The sequence below is a fragment of the Pseudophryne corroboree genome, chromosome 1 (assembly GCF_028390025.1).
Source record: "Pseudophryne corroboree isolate aPseCor3 chromosome 1, aPseCor3.hap2, whole genome shotgun sequence".
In the NCBI taxonomy this organism is placed as follows: Eukaryota; Metazoa; Chordata; class Amphibia; order Anura; family Myobatrachidae; genus Pseudophryne; species Pseudophryne corroboree.
The window spans coordinates 148,938,523-148,955,549 of NC_086444.1; the positions used below are offsets into that span (position 1 = coordinate 148,938,523).

Sequence of the window (17,027 nt, forward strand, 5' to 3'; positions counted from 1 at the left end):
TGATTAGATTATAACAAGCTAGGACTTACAGGCAGCTGGTGTTCTACTGATAGATTCAACATTGCGGCACAGAATTCTAGAAAATCAGCTCCTTACACCTAAAATAAGGAAAGCATGTAAAAACAAGCTATATCAACGGAGAATGGCCATACTAATTACTATTAATATTGTATATGTATTGTTTTAATAAACAATACAGCAATCTCCCCCCCCCCCCCCACCCCAAAAAAAGAAGAAGCTTTATTCCAATTAATTTGCAGACCAACGTTCATCAGTTTGTTTGTCAGTACTTGTGATCAAAACATTCTCACTGGAACATAAATCTCTACGGTCACGATTCTATGAGCAGGAAAGGAAGCTCCTTAATGTAGGTCTAGAAAACTGGGTGACAAGTTAATCACCTTTTTCAAGTGAATGCAGTCATATCAGGACATGAATTAAAGAACAGTTCTACACCATCAAAGATCTGCTTCTCTTTTGAACTGATCATTTATTCCCAAAACACAAGCTTGACCTAGCTGTTCTTACTGATGTACTGTAATCTACTCAACGAAAATAGCTCTAGAAACAAATTTTCAATTTACTCCGGTAATAAAGCACAATTAAACAGATGAAGCAATCCTAAATGAAGTGTGATGAGTTAAAAGATTGATCTAAAAGATTGGGTAATAGTGTGATGATGTATAAAACTCGCCACATAGACTTGTTTCCTGACAGGTACGTAAAACAAAACTTGCCAATAGTGTTAACAAAACCAAAACAGTTTTATGTCCCCTATATGTATGTGCAAGGAACAACTGCATGTGCACTTTCAAACACTTATTTATACCAAATTAGAACGTAATGTTTATATGTGGACTAAGTCACACATACAAGCAATAACTAGGAAGTATTTGGTACGTCACACGTGCTAGCACTGGGAAGGATAATTGCAGAGCACTGATCACTGGTGCCATTAGACTGGAGTTCCAGCCTAGAGACATGGGTAACGCTCCTGCATCAGGGATACATTTCTGCTGCATTCAATGTACACTGCAAAAACTTTGGGGGTCATTCAGAGTTGATCGCTAGCTAAAAATGTTCGCTGCGCAGCGATGATGCAAAAAAAAGGCACTTCTGCGCATGCGGCGCAATGCGCACGGGCAACGTACTTTCACAATAACCGATGTATTTTTACACAAGGTCTAGCGACGCTTTTCAGTCGCAATGCCAGCCGCAGAGTGATTGACAGGAAAGAGGCGTTTCTGGGTGGCAACTGACCGTTTTCAGGGAGTGTTTGTAAAAACGCAGGCGTGCCAGGAAAAACGCAGGCGTGGCTGGGCGAACGCAGGGCGTGTTTGTGACGTCAAATCCGGAACTGAACAGTCTGAAGCGATCGCAAGCTAGGAGTAGCTCTGGAGCTGCTCTGAAACTGCACATTTTTTTTTTGTAGCCGCTCTGTGATCCTTTCGTTCGCTCTTCTGCTAAGCTATAATACACTCCCGGAGGGCAGCGGCTTAGCGTTTGCATGACTGCTAAAAACTGCTAGCGAGCGATCAACTCGGAATGACCCCCTTTGTCCGGACCAGTGCAAAGTGTGCTGAAGGTACACATGAGCTGTCAAAGCTAAATCTGGAAGGAAGGGAGGACATAGCGTCCCCATGTCAGTTCACTGTTCAGTCTTGCTGGTCGTGTGTACACAGCCAACACTTTCTTCATAGCGTTCAATAAACCCTATTACACAGTACTGAACTTCAGCAGTGAACTACGTGCATGGCTTGGTGAGCGACTGTATCGTAGATGCAGGGAAAGCTCACAAGGTTACAAACCCTAAAACTGGTATCAAAAAAAACATAATAGGGTCACCCTATTATAACAGATGCAACATTTGGAATGTTATCATTTAGTGTAGGTCTCTCTACATTTTAGTTATTTTAATATGGGATCTAGGTATGTACAACAGTAAATCCATATTACAATCTAAAATTGTTTCCAATTTCCACATAAATAAGGAACTGCAACTAACGCACCAAATATCACTTTTATAAATCATGAGTGTGGGGGGATTGTAACGGACGCAACAAGCTTATGGAATGAGTCAAACTGCATTTTTCCATAATCATATCATTATGCAACGGATTGAAGCAGACAATCCTGAATTGAGCAATCTAATCATAATAAATATGACTGTCCCAGCTCTCTCACCTCACCCTCTGCTTTCCATCTCTCCCCCACCCACTAGCCACCTTTTATCCTCTCCCTGCTTAACCTGCACTTTCTTAGTATCCCAACTGCTCGTCTTCATCCTTCCTCCCCCTCCCTCCCCCCTCCCATCCTCACTAATCCAACTCTGGGGGTCATTCCAAGTTGATCGCTCGCTAGCTACTTTTTGCAGCCGTGCAAACGCATAGTCGCCGCCCACTGGGGAGTGTATATTTGCTGTGCAAGGGTGCGATCGCATGTGCAGCCGAGCCGTACAAAAATAGTTTGTGCAGTTTCTGAGTAGCTCAGAACTTACTCAGCCCTTGCGATCACTTCAGCCTGTCCGGTCCCGGAATTGACGTCAGACTCCCGCCCTGCAAACGCTTGGACAAACCTGCGTTTCTCCAAACACACCCAGAAAACAGTCAGTTGACACCCAGAAACGCCCTCTTCCTGTCAATCTCCTTGCAATCGGCTGTGCGAATGGATTCTTCGTTAAATCCATTGCACAGCAACGATCCGCTTTGTACCTATACGTCGTGCCTGCGCATTGCGGTGAATACGCATGCACAGTAGTGACCTTATCGCTGCGCTGTGAAAAACAGCAGCGTGCGATCAGGTCGGAATGACCCCCTTTGTCTCCTCCTCTACAAGCTTGCTCCCTACTAAAGACCATCACTACTTTACACTTTAGTGGAGATGCATTTATGTGAGCACAATGTACACACAGGCTGAATCCCACTGATAAAAAGTGACTCCAGGCCGCTTGCAGGAAAATGGCATCCAGCCGCCAACACATTTCAGTGGTCCAGCCTTACACCAAAGTCACCCAACCAGCCACAAACGGGAATCCCTGGACCAGATTTGCTTCACATGAAAGAATATGATAAGTGAACACGTCCCTTAATCCTATGGTCATGAACAAAATGATTCTGTAGTATATTTTAGGAATTAGGAAAAAAAAAAACATTCAAAAAAGTAATAAATCTAAAAATATTAATAGCCATAATATACAATACCTTGGTGGAGTATTACCTTTCCCTCTCCTGATTACACACAGAAAACTTACCTAATAAAGATGTACTTACATGCAGGGATAAGGAGATTACTGTCGAAAAAGGGTCACATCCTGTATAATGCAGTTTCGGTTCATATCACCTTTTACCATAGTGCTAGAAAATAGAACAAGGGGTCCTGCAGGCATTTTAAAAAAGGCACAAGTATTCCAAAATGTACTTCTAAAACATATAATATGTGCAAACAATGTATAATATCACTTAAAGAAGCAAAATATAGACAAGACTCCATATTATCTGGAGTTGTGCTTGGTTTTTTTTTTCCTTGCAGATCTCTTTTTAAGAGATACGTACTTTGATATCTCTCATGCATTATCTGAAGCAGCTTAGAACTAGTTACTGGAATGGTGATTGTTTTACATAGGTTATATTCTTATGGTCAGACAAAATAAATAATTCTTTAACTTTGCATTAAAACCTCATAATCTGCGGAAGGCAACCTGTGACTCTCCAGCTGGTGTGAAGCCTGCGGACACACCCTATTAAGACAGGGCATGCTCCAATTTATAGTTCCACCGAGAGCCACACGATGTCTAAGCCTGCTAGAAGAAGTTCACCTGTCAAATTAGCTGTTCTAATGTTTTATTGTACCAAATGTTCACTAAGAGCCTCTTGTCCAGCAACGTAAGATATCCCCTTTGCAAATTTGGGAGAAAGATCCTTGAGCCTCTCCCATAGTGCCATGCACAGGAGGAACCTAACATATGAAAAAAGAATGCAAAAGCTCACAGCCAACCCATCACTGATGAGTATCTCATCTCTATGCTCCAACCACAGGAATCCAGAATTAGTGTTGACAGATAAATGAATGCTGAAGAATGCAGTTCCCACAGCATACACAGTGCTAGATAGTGTTATGAGCTTGTGAAAAAATTGCTTGCATAGGTTATGTTTTTGGAGATATCATGTAAAAAAAATTGCAAGTGGATATATTTTAAAATAAATCTATACACGTTTAAAATCTTCACTTCAACTTTTCCGCAATCTTTCTGCTTACCTCACCTCCAATACCAATCTTAGGGAATATTTCATAGTGTGAATAGTACAAAAAAATATTCTTATTGTAGAGTAAAATAGCTTTATAACCCATCATATATGGGGAACACCCCAAAAGAAAAAAAACATTGGATTTGGTTTTCAACCAATGCCCATCCGTAACTGCACAGGCTTTAAGTCACTGATTTATACCTGGGCATGCGATGTACTCCTGGAGGAAACGGACTCAGGTGAGCATTGCGTCCGCAGATCGCAAAGTTAGACTGCAGTATTTCAAAGCTCAACATCTATGAAAAAGAATTTTTTTTTTTTTTTTGGTTTTATCAAAATTAAGTACATTGTGTTCCTGTGACTCCTATATATGAGGTGAGCTGAGCAGCCAGAGTTGAAGTTTATTAGCCTAAACCCATGAATACACTCAATAACTAGACCGTGTAAATAAAATTAGGTGGCTCTGTGCTCATAAAAAGGAAATATTAGGAGAAACCTTTCTCTCACTAGAAACCAATAAATTGGACATGGCATGCACAATGCCAAACAACCATTTCAAATAAGATAAAACATCCACGCAGAAAATAATACTAGCCTTTGTGATCAATGTATAAATAGAACGTTTGTGTTTTCCTTCAGAAACCCTGACAGGAAGTCCAAACATATTGCATAAAATAATTAAAGAAACAAAATAAAAGCCATCAAACATAAATAATAAAAATGCAAAAAAATTAGTAAAATGACTAAATGCCCCTTAATATATAGCAAATAGTCAATTACTAGGATTATAGCAAAAGTGAGCAGCTAGATCTATTTGTTACAGAGTACAGAAGACATTCTCCGACCACCACAACAGTACAGCAGGGTGAAAGACAATGAACACATTGCCATTCCTCTTGCCCAACTACTTTTAGGTAAACCTACAATTATCCTCAGAAGACATGGGGATGATATTCCGTTTATGGTAGTCTCCTAATCTTGGTCGCATGGTCAAAGAACATTTGTTCTACTGTGGTCTTCCTGCATTCCCTTGAATCCTTGATGCACTCTACTTCTGGGCAATGCAGGGTCTAATAGTGTTGCTGAAAAAGGTCAGTTCTAGTCATCCTCATTCAAGCAAATTGGATTCAGTGCATCCAGTGATATCAATGTCATAGATGTCCGTCGTAAACTGCAACTTCAAAAAAATAAAAATGAAAAGCATTTGCCATAAAAAATAAAACAACTGACCAAACCCTTAAACTGGCCATTAGGGTACATATGTAAATAAAAGGTGCTTTTGGAAGCAGGGCAAAGCTCATATAATCCGCCTCGATTGAAAGAATCACATATACTATAACTTTTGCTTCAACCCCAGCTACCATTTCTAGGACATTTCTTATTAGTAGAAAGTCTTCTGTTAATGTGCCAGAAGTATCTGCTTCCTGGTCTGCCATTTCTTCATGCACCAATAAATATGATCCCCTCCAAACTGCTGCAGTTCAGCTATCCCAGTGGTTCTTGTGACTCACCTATGAATGCAAAGAGAAGGAACAATACGGCAAGTTAAATATACACTAATGTTCTCCTTGTAATTATGGCATCACTTCAAAATAGAAACATAGAATTTTACGGCAGATAAGAACCACTTGGCCCATCTAGTCTGCCCCTTTTTTTTTTTACCTCAACCTTATTTGGTCCTTATTTCTTTGTAAGGATATCCTTATGTCTATCCCATGCATGTTTAAATTGCTCTACTGTCTTAGCTCTACCACCTCTAATGGGAGGCTATTCCACTTGTCCACTACCCTTTCTGTGATGTCATTTTTCCTCAAATTTCCCCTGAACCTACCTCCCTCCAATGTTGTGCTCTAATACTTCTCTTCATTTGAAGAATGTTTCCTTCCTGGACTTTGTTAAAACCCTTAATATATCTGAAAGTTTCTATCATGTCCCACATTTCCCTTCTCTGCTCCATAGAGCATCCGGGAAGTATTCACAGCGCTCAACTTTTTCCACATTTTGTTATGTTACAGCCTTATTCCAAAATGGAATAAATTTTCTCTCTCAAAATTCTACACACAATACCCCATAATGACAACGTGAAAAAGTTTTTTTTATGAGATTTTTGCAAATTTATTAAAAATAAAAAGCTAAGAAATCACATGTACATAAGTATTCACCGCCTTTGCTTAATACTTTATTGATGCACCTTTGGCAGCAATTACAGCATCAAGTCTTTTTGAATATGATGCCACAATCTTGGCACACCTATCTTAGGGCAATTTCGCTCATTCCTCTTTGCAGCACCTCTTAAGCTCCATCAGGTTGGATGGGAAGCGTCGCTGCACAGCCATTTTAAGATCTCTCCAGAGATGTTCAATCGGATTCAAATCTGGGCTCTGGCTGGGCCACTCAAGAACATTCACAGAATTGTCCTGAAAATACTCCTTTGTTATCTTGGTTGTTAGGGTCATTGTCCTTCTGAAAGATGAACCGTCGCCCCAGTCTGAGGTCAAGAGCGCTCTGGAGCAGGTTTTCATCCAGGATGTCTCTGTACATTGCTGCATTCATCTTTCCCTCTATCCTGACTAGTCTCCCAGTTCCTGTCGCTGAAAAAAATCCCCACAGCATGATGCTGCTGCCACCACCATGCTTCACTGGACTGACGGTATTGGCCTGGTGATGAGAGGTGCCTGGTTTCCTCAAAACATAACGCTTGGCATTCACATTAAAGAGTTAAATCTTTGTCTCATCAGACCAAAGAATTTTGTTTCTCATGGTCTGAGAGTCCTTCAGGTGCATTTTGGCAAACTCCAGGCGGTCTGCCATGTGCTTTTTTTTTTTTTTTTTTTTTACTAAGGAGTGGCTTCCGTCTGGCCACTCTACCATACCGGCCTGGTGGATGCTGCGGAAAGAGTTGTCCTTCTGGAAGGTTCTCCTCTCTCCACAGAGGAATGCTGTAGCTCTGACAGAGTGACCATCGGGTTCTTGGTCAGCTCCCCGACTAGGGCCCTTCTCCCCCGATCGCTCAGTTTAGACTGCCGGCTAGCTCTAGGAAGTGTCCAAGTGGTTCCGAACTTCTTCCATTTACGGATTACGGAGGCCACTGTGCTCATTGGGACCTTCAAAGCAGCAGATATTTTTCTGTCCCCTTCCCCAGATTTGTACCTCGAGACAATCCTGCATCGGAGGTCTACAGACAATTCCTTTGACTTCATGCTTGGTTTGTTCTCAGACATGCACTGTCAAGTGTGGGACCTTATATAGACATGCATGTGCCTTTCCAAATCATGTCCAATCAACTGAATTTAACACAGGTGGACTCCAATTAAGTTGTAAGAACATCTCAAGGATGATCAATGGAAACAGGATGTATCTGAGCTCAATTTTGAGCTTCATGGCAAAGGCTGTGAATACCTATGTACATGTGATTTATTAGTTTTTTATTATTAAGAAATTTGCAAAAATCTAAAAAAAAACTTTTTTCACGTTGTCATTACGGGGTATTGTGTGTAGAATTTTGAGGAAAAAAAAAGGAGTGTTATGGTAGACTTACGATGGTTAATACTCTTTCTGCAAGGTACATTGGCCCTCATTCAGAGTTGATCGCTCGCTAGCTACTTTTAGCAGCCATGCAAACGCATTGTCGCCGCCCACGGGGGAGTGTATTTTCGCTTTGCACGTGTGCGAACGCCTGTGCAGCCGAGCGGTACAAAAAACATTTTGTGCAAAACAAGACCAGCCCTGTAGTTACTTATTCAGTGCGATGATTGCTACGACTAAGGTGCCGGAATTGACGTCAGATACCCGCACTACAAACGCCTGGACACGCCTGCGTTTCTCCAAACACTCCCAGAAAACGGTCAGTTGACACCCATAAACTCCCACTTCCTGTAAATTTCCTTGCGATCGGTATTGCAAATGGAATCGTTGCTAGAAGCAGTGCAGAACGATGCTCTTTGTACCCGTACGCCGCGCATGCACATTGCGGCCCATACGCATGTGTAGTTTTGCCATTTTTTAAAATGATCGCTACGCAGCGAACAACAGGAGCTAGCGATCAACTCGGAATGAGGGCCATTGGTTCCACAAGAAAATATCGGGGTATAGAGTGGATCTTGATTCAGAGGCGTTAACAGGCTAAAGCTTTAGGCTGTCCCAGGATGCATTGGGGCCTCCCCTATAAACCCCGCCTCCAGGCACTGAGAGCTCAGTTTTGTTAACCAGTCTAAAGCAGGAGCAGGCAAGAGAGAAGGCAGATGTAAGTCACATAGAACCACATTTTCACGACAGGAGAAGGTACCATCGTCTAATGCCCTACAAACCCAAAGAAGCAAGGGGCGTCAGGGTAGGCGCCCTGTAGAACCAATGTACCTCGCAGAAAGAGTGTTAACCATGGTAAGTCTACCATAACACTCCTTTTCTGCAGCAGGATACATTGGTTTCCACAGGAAAACATCAGGGATATCCTAAAGCAGTTCTTCAAGGATGGGACGCGTCTTAGCGAGTATGAGAACCCGGCATCCAAAGGAAGCATCCTGGGAGGTGGAAGTATCAAAGGCACAGAACATGATAAACGTGTTCACTGGGGACCAAGTTGCCGCCTTGCATAACTGTTCTGCGGATGCGTCACGGCGGGCCGCCGTAGAACGTCCAACCGACCGAATAGGATGGGCTTTAATAGCAGCAGGAGCTGAGAGATTAGCCTGCGCATATGCTTGTGCAATTATCATTCTAACCCATCTGGCCAAGGTTTGCTTATTAGCAGGCCAGCCACGTTTGTGGAAACAAAATAGGACAAAAAGGGTATCTGACCTCCTGATAGAGGCAGTTCTCTCCACACATAAATACGGAGAGCCCTTACAACATTCAAAGAATGCTCTTTGGAAGACAAGTCTGAAGAGATAAAGGCCGGAACCACAATCTCTCGGTTAAGGTGAAAAGATGACACTACCTTAGGCAAATAACCTGCTTGAGTTCTTAAAACTGCCCGGTTATGTGAAAAATCAAATAGAGTGGACAGGACAAGGACAAGGCGCCAAAGTCCAACACCCGTCTTGTAGAGACAATAGCCAGCAAGAACAGGACCTTGGCTGTGAGCCATTTAAGGTCCGCCGACGCAAGAGGTTCATTGAAGACTCTTGCAGGGCTTTCAGTACAACAGTCAAATCCCATGGAGCCACTGGAGGGACATAGGGAGGCTGAATCCTAAGTACGCCCTGAGTGAAAGTATGAACGTCAGGTATAGCAGCAATTTTTCAATGAAATCATACCGACAAGGCAGATATGTGAACCTTGAGGGAGGCCAGACGGAGACCTAAGTCAAGGCCTTGTTGCAGAAAATCCAGAATTCTGGAAGTTCTGAACGTAGAGACATCATAATTCTTATCAGCACACGAGGTGAAGTAAAAATTTGAAACCATGTAATAAATCCGATCAGAGGCCGGCTTGCGGGCTTTCAACATAGTCTGGATAACTGCCTCAGAGAAATCTTTGGCCCTCAGGAGTGATGCTTCAAGAGCCACACCATCAAAACCAGCCTGGCCAGGTCTGGGTAGACACAAGGGCCCTGTACCAGGAGGTCCAGGTGCTGAGGAAGTAGAAGGGAATTCTCTGTCGATGGACCCTGCAGGTCTGAGAACCAATGCCTTCAAGGCCACGCTGGAGTGAATAGAAGTAGTATTCCTCCTCCTTGTTTGAACTTCTGTAGTACCCTTGGCAGGAAAAACACTGGAGGGAACACATAGGGCAGCTAAAAGTTCCATGAAACCGTCAGTGCGTCCACGAAAGCTGCTTGAGGATCCATGGTCCTTGATCCGAAGACGGGAAATATGTGATTGTGTCGAGATGCCATAAGGTCTACGTCCGGTAGCCCCACCTGTCCACAAGGAGTTGAAAGACTTCTGGATGAAGACTCCACTCTCCGGCATGCCCTTCCTGGCGACTGATGAAGTCCGCTTCCCAGTTCAGGTCACCCGGAATGAGCACTGTCAATATGGCTGGCAGATAGCGTTCTGCCCAACAAAGGATTTTTGACACTTCCATCCTTGTCATGCAGCTTTGAGAGCCACCTTGATGGCTTATGTATGCCACTGTGGTGGCGTTGTCTGATCGTACTTGAACAGGCCTGTTCTGTCCTAGAGGCAGGACGATCATTGAACATTGCCCTTAGCTCCAGAATATTTATTGGAAGGAGCGATTCCTCCTTGGTCCAATGACCTTGAAAAAAGTGTTGCTCCAACACCGCTCCCCATCCCCTCAGACTGGTGTCCGTTGTCAGCAGGACCCAGAAGGGATGGCCCCTGCTCAATTGCTGGCCCTGGAGCCACCAAGACAGCAACAGACGAACCTCCAGGGTCAAAGAGATTATAAGAGTTCTGATCCAATGAGGCAGGCCATCCCACTTGAAAAGGATTAACCTCTGCAGTGGGCAGAAATGAAATTGAGCGTACTCTATCATATCGAAGGTCGACACCATCAGGCCAAGTACTTGCATCGCCGAAGTGTCTTATCCTGTCCTGAATCTTCAGGGCTTTTTTTGGATATAGAAAAACCGTCTCTGACAGTGCATGTCCAGAAGTACCCCCAGGTGCACCATGCTCTGAGCTGGGACCAGCGAGGACTTCTTCCATTAATAAGCCACCCGTGGGCTTGCAGGAAGGTTACCTGTCAGTTGCAGATGACATAGGAGGACTTTGTGGGAATTTTCCAGAATCATCAGGTCACCTACGTACAGCAGGATTCTGACTTCCTGGCAACGGAGATGAGCAGTCATCACTGCCATGACCTTGGTGAAGATCCGAGGGGCCGTAGCCAGTCCAAATGGCAGAGCCTGGAATTGGTATTGGAGGTTGCCATTAGCAAACCGCAGAACTGCTTATGCGATATTGCAATAGGTATATGCAGGTATGCATCCTGTATATCCACGGATAATATATAGTCTCCGGGTTACATAGCCAGCACAATTGAGCGCATAATTTCATACGAAACCTGATCGTTCTCACAAACTTGTTCAGAGATTTGAGGTTGAGTATAAGCCGGAAAGATCCATTGTTCGGACTAGAAACAGGTTTGAAAGTAACATCTGCCTCTTTGGAACTGGGGTACCAGCACAACCACTCCTGTACTCAGGAAAGAACTCACCACAGTTTGTAGAGCTTGCACCTTCAACGGATCCGAAGGGAGAGCCGTAGTGTAAAACTGGCAAGGTGGATGTCTCTGGAAAGAGACAGCGTACCCGTGAGAGACAGCTTCCAGTACTATTGCGTCTGAAGTGGTCTTTAACCAGACCTGGGTGAACTGTAGAAGTCGGCATCCCACCCCGGGATTCCCCAGGGGAGGCCCGCCCCGTCATGCAGCAGGCTTGTCATGTTCTGAAGCAAACTGACAGCATGCCTACGATTATTTGGCCTTGGTCTTTGTGGTTTTGGGAGTACAAAATTGTCTCGGGTATGCCTGACATTTTGTATTCCCTTGAGGCCGAAAGGAACAAAAAGTGGTACCTATGCTTCTGTGCAGAAGGATTAGTAGTGGGGAAAAAAAGACATCTTAGCAGCTGCTATTTGAGACACTATTCTGTTTAGATCTTCCCCAAACAATGTCCCCAGTGAAGGAGAGTACCTCCAAGGTCTTTTGGAATCCAGGTTCACTTTCCATGACCTCAATCACAGTATGTGGTGAGCCAGGACAGACGTAGTCGACGCTTTGGCTGCCAATACACCCGCCTCAGAGGACGCCTCCTGATCATAATAGGCGGCGGTGGTATTGTGAGACAGGTATTGTCTGGCATGTCAGATATATCCTTGGGCAGCTCTTCCTCTAATGCCTGAACCCACGCCTTATTGCAGCCCAAGAGGCAGTTATAGTAGGTCTATGAATGGCTCCAGTAAGGGAGTCTATAGATTTCGGGCATCCCTCGACACTCTTATCTGTCGGATCTTACATTGAGGTGACGGGCAGAGTGGACGACACCACGAGGTGAATTTTCCCATATATATATATATATATATACACACACACACACACACACACACACACATACGTGTGTGTGTGTGTATATAACACACAGGGGGGGTGGGGGATATAGCGACCAGTGGTGTCTAAAAGAGATGCAGTAGAAATAGTTGGATAAAAATATATAATATATAATATAATTTGTGCTAAAAGAATAATCAGAAAGGGTGGATCTATAAAAAATGTATTAAGTACAATTTTAAGACATAAAAATTAAGATAAAATTTGAGCAGAAAAAACTCTTTAAAAAATGGGATGAAAACAATATACACAATACAATATAATACCAGTTAAAAAATATAAAAAGATTTTAGCTTAACTTGGTATGAGGTCACTGCCAGGTTTTCCAACGCGTTTCGTCATTCAGACTTCATCAAGGGGTAAAATATATATATATATATATATATATATATATATATATATATAAATTTACACACATATAAAAATAATCACAGCGTGGTCCTAGTCCAGAGGTATACTGTATATCAGAATACTCGCACAATATATTCTGTAACAGGTCCACTCTTTCTTAACTAATGCTGTTGGTATAAAGACATGTAGAATACTTAAGTGTTTGTAAAGTCACAGCGCTGTATACAGGTGGCTTTACAAGGGAGACCTTGCCCTGCAATCCCAGAGACCAGTTGTAGCTATGCTCATAAGATAGTGCCCAGCGTCTCTGTCAGGGAATGAGAGAAAGTGTGAGGCAGCTCCAGTGCGGGAAATCTATGTGAACATGGCGCCCTGGGTCGGGGGAAGGGCCAAAAGCCAAGCGCCGGTTACCCTATGCTGGACTTCCACCGCTGGTACTACAGAGCCTTTATTAAATGGGGCGTTAGTATACCCGATCTGTACTCAAACGCCCTGGCGGTCTAGTGGGGTCCCGGCTCGGTGACCGTGTCCACGCCAGCACCGCGACCCATCTCCCTAGGTCACGGATGGAATGAGATTTAATGGTGGGTCCCTCCTGGGGGACCCACCTTACCTCCTCCCCATAGCAGCCACACGATCCAGGAGAGTGGTCTGCGACTATCTGCCTAAGCCAGAGTGTCCCTGCAGCAAGTACCCGGGAACTGAGCCGCAGGAGTATGCAACGCCGCTTGGGAGGTGATGGAGCTGCAGCATTGAAGTGTCACCCTGACATACAGCGCTGACAGCCCAGTTGAAGAAATCTTCTTAGAAAGCTTTTTCAGGGCTGCCCAGTGCAGCCCTCCTGTTAGGTGACCTGCTGCTGCAGGCATCAACACGAAACTGAGCTCTCAGTGCCTGGAGGCGGGGTTTATAGGGGAGGCCCCAATGTATCCTGGGACAGCCTAACGCTTTAGCCTGTTGGCGCCTCTGGATCAAGATCCACTCTACACCCCAATGTTTTCCTGTCTAAATCAATGTATCCTGCTGCAGGAAAAGGAATTTATTCCATTTTGGAATAAGGCTGTAACATAACAAAATGTGGAAAAAGTGAAGCGCTGTGAATACTTTCTGGATGCACTGTACATAGAGATTTTTTTGTCTTTCTGGGTATGTTTTGTGATGTAGGTCATGCATCATTTTAGTTGCCCTTCTTTGTACAGTAGATACAAAATACAGCGCAACAGATGGTTCATGGCATGACAGTCGGGACATACGGCAGTGTAAAGATATGTGCCTAATGACATAAAGGACTACTCTTATGTGACAGGTCCACTTTGGACAGCTCCATCTTAAATCAGTCCTGTCCTACATGTAAAATAGGGCTTCAACGGAGATCTAGGACAGCTGGCTTATAGAATACAATTAAGAGCTAAAGAGTGGTACACACGGAGAGATCCGTGCTTAAATTCTAAGCAATCTGACTAGATTGCTTAGAAATGCAGTATGGATCTCTCCGTGTGTAGGGTGCCGGTGACAGCGATGAGTGCTCCTGCGCGCCATTATCGCCGGCTCTAGATTTGGCATACATGCATGCCAAATCTAGTGAGATCGCTCATTTCACTGGGTGAAACGAGCGACCCCCCACCCACCCCCCTCGCTCAGCACACATCACGCTGAGCGGGGGAAGAGATGTGTGCTGAGAGGTCTGTGCTAGATCGCTCAGCACACATCTGCCCCATGTGTACGGGGCTTAAGAAACAGCTTGCTGTGTTTTTTTCCCTTAAGCCGCTTGGCAAATAAGCACAAATCCTACCTGGCCATACACTTTAAGATCATCTGTCCAACCAAGCAATTCGCTGATTGCAACAAAAGTCTGGTAATGTATGACCATTATTGTCTGTTTTCTGGAATTTGGAAGCAAATGGTTGATTGTTATTTGCTCCCAAACGTCGTAAAACGGACAAAAATGGTGTTCAAATTGGTTACACCAATCGGATTTAACCAATTTGTCTGAACAACCATTTTTGTCCATTTTCCAGTGTTTGGGAGTAAGTGGTCGACTGTCATTTGCTCCCATACATTACTAGATTTTCGTTCCAACCAGGGAATTGGTTGGTTGGACAGATAATCTAAAGGTTTATGGCCAGCTATACATATGGGACAGGACTTGCTGAAAATGAGTTGTGTAACTATCGACTAGAAAGGGCATTTTTTAAGAAAGTATAAAAAAAACAACTTAATACAGGACATCACCAAATTTTTAAAAAACAGATATGAAGTATGCTGGTAATCAATCAGCTGCTGTGCTATTGCTTGTGTCTCTTTCCCATAATCCCTTTACTTCTTTCTCTCAGTCATGTCAATCTGATTCAAGTGTGATAACATGAGCAAGCCACACCACTAAAATGTTGCAGATTGTTCAATAGGGGATGCAGTAGATGTCTAGTTTCCTAAATGGTGTGTCTTCCATCATTACACAATGTATGCATGACAGTGGTCATTAGCAACCTGAATAAGAAAGCGTCATATTTTTAAACGCCAATTTATTTGGAAACTTGTGCATCTGATCTGGATTTTGCAAGTCAACTGATATTGAACCAGTAGCCACAAAGTTTTCCTTGAGGAGTTGGGAAGGGGGGGAGGAATACACATATGCTTACATGTTCACCTTCTTGCAACCCTAGGAGAAAATATTTTTTAGGTCATTGTGGCTAGAGTTTCTATGCCATATACTGTTAGTGAAAAGGAATGATTTGTGCGTACATTGCACAGAAAATGACTAACATTGGTGATCGAATATAACAAACCAAATAGCTACACCATAGGCTCAACATAGGGGCGAGATGCAGGCACAGCAGGGTAGGGGTTATCTGCCGAACTTTCTGAAAGGTCACAAACTCTGACAAGACTACAATGTAAGAAACTAAGACCACAGGATGATGGATTTAAAAAAAAATACATATACATTATAATAAGAATTTACTTACCGATAATTCTATTTCTCGGAGTCCGTAGTGGATGCTGGGGTTCCTGAAAGGACCATGGGGAATAGCGGCTCCGCAGGAGACAGGGCACAAAAAGTAAAGCTTTAGGATCAGGTGGTGTGCACTGGCTCCTCCCCCTATGACCCTCCTCCAAGCCTCAGGATACTGTGCCCGGACGAGCGTACACAATAAGGAAGGATTTTGAATCCCGGGTAAGACTCATACCAGCCACACCAATCACACTGTACAACCTGTGATCTGAACCCAGTTAACAGTATGATAACAGCGGAGCCTCTGAAAAGATGGCTCACAACAATAATAACCCGATTTTTGTAACTATGTACAAGTATTGCAGATAATCCGCGCCCAGCATCCACTACGGACTCCGAGAAATAGAATTATCGGTAAGTAAATTCTTATTTTCTCTATCGTCCTAGTGGATGCTGGGGTTCCTGAAAGGACCATGGGGATAATACCAAAGCTCCCAAACGGGCGGGAGAGTGCGGATGACTCTGCAGCACCGAATGAGAGAACTCCAGGTCCTCCTTAGCCAGGGTATCAAATTTGTAGGATTTTACCAACGTGTTTGCCCCTGACTAAATAGCCGCTCGGCAAAGTTGTAAAGCCGAGACCCCTCGGGCAGCCGCCCAAGATAAGCCCACCTTCCTTGTGGAATGGGCATTTACATATTTTGGCTGTGGCAGGCCTGCCACAGAATGTGCAAGCTGAATTGTATTACACATCCAACTAGCAATAGTCTGCTTAGAAGCAAGAGCACCCAGTTTGTTGGGTGCATACAGGATAACAGCAAGTCAGTTTTCCTGACTCCAGCCGTCCTGGAACCTATATTTACAGGGCCCTGACAACATCTAGCAACCTGGAGTCCTCCAAGTCCCTAGCAGGCGCAAGGCACCAAAATAAGCTGGTTCAGGTGAAACACTGACACCACCTTAGGGAGAGAACTGGGGACGAGTCCGCAGCTCTGCCCTGTCCAAATGGACAACCAGATATGGGCTTTTTTGAGAAAAAAACCACCAATTTGACACTCGCCTGGTCCAGGCCAGGGCCAAGAGCATGGTCACTTTTCACGTGAGATGCTTCAAATCCACAGATTTGACTGGTTTTAAACCAATGTGATTTGAGGAATCCCAGAACTACGTTGAGATCCCACAGTGCCACTGGAGGCACAAAAGGGGTTGTATATGCAATACTCCCTTGACAAACTTCTGGACTTCAGGAACTGAAGCCACTTCTTTCTGGAAGAAAATCGACAGGGCCGAAATTTGAACCTTAATGGACCCCAATTTGAGGCCCATAGACACTCCTGTTTGCAGGAAATGCAGGAATCGACCGAGTTGAAATTTCTTCGTGGGGCCTTTCTGGCCTCACACCACGCAACATATTTTTGCCACATGTGGTGATAATGTTGTGCGGTCACCTCCTTTCTGGCTTT

General features: G+C 43.9%; 1 protein-coding gene across 2 annotated transcripts in view; it reads right to left on the reverse strand.

Annotated features, from left to right (window-relative positions):
• Positions 1 to 218: 218 nt before the first annotated feature.
• Positions 219 to 17,027, reverse strand: part of JMY (junction mediating and regulatory protein, p53 cofactor) — a 226,334-nt gene continuing 209,525 nt past the window's right edge. Inside the window, exon 11 of one of the 2 annotated variants that reach the window (XM_063963535.1) lies at positions 219 to 5,421. The gene's annotated coding sequence lies outside the window, so the exon portion shown is untranslated. Of the gene's footprint in view, positions 5,756 to 17,027 lie in introns of both variants that reach the window. The other variant, XM_063963532.1, reaches the window with a different exon arrangement.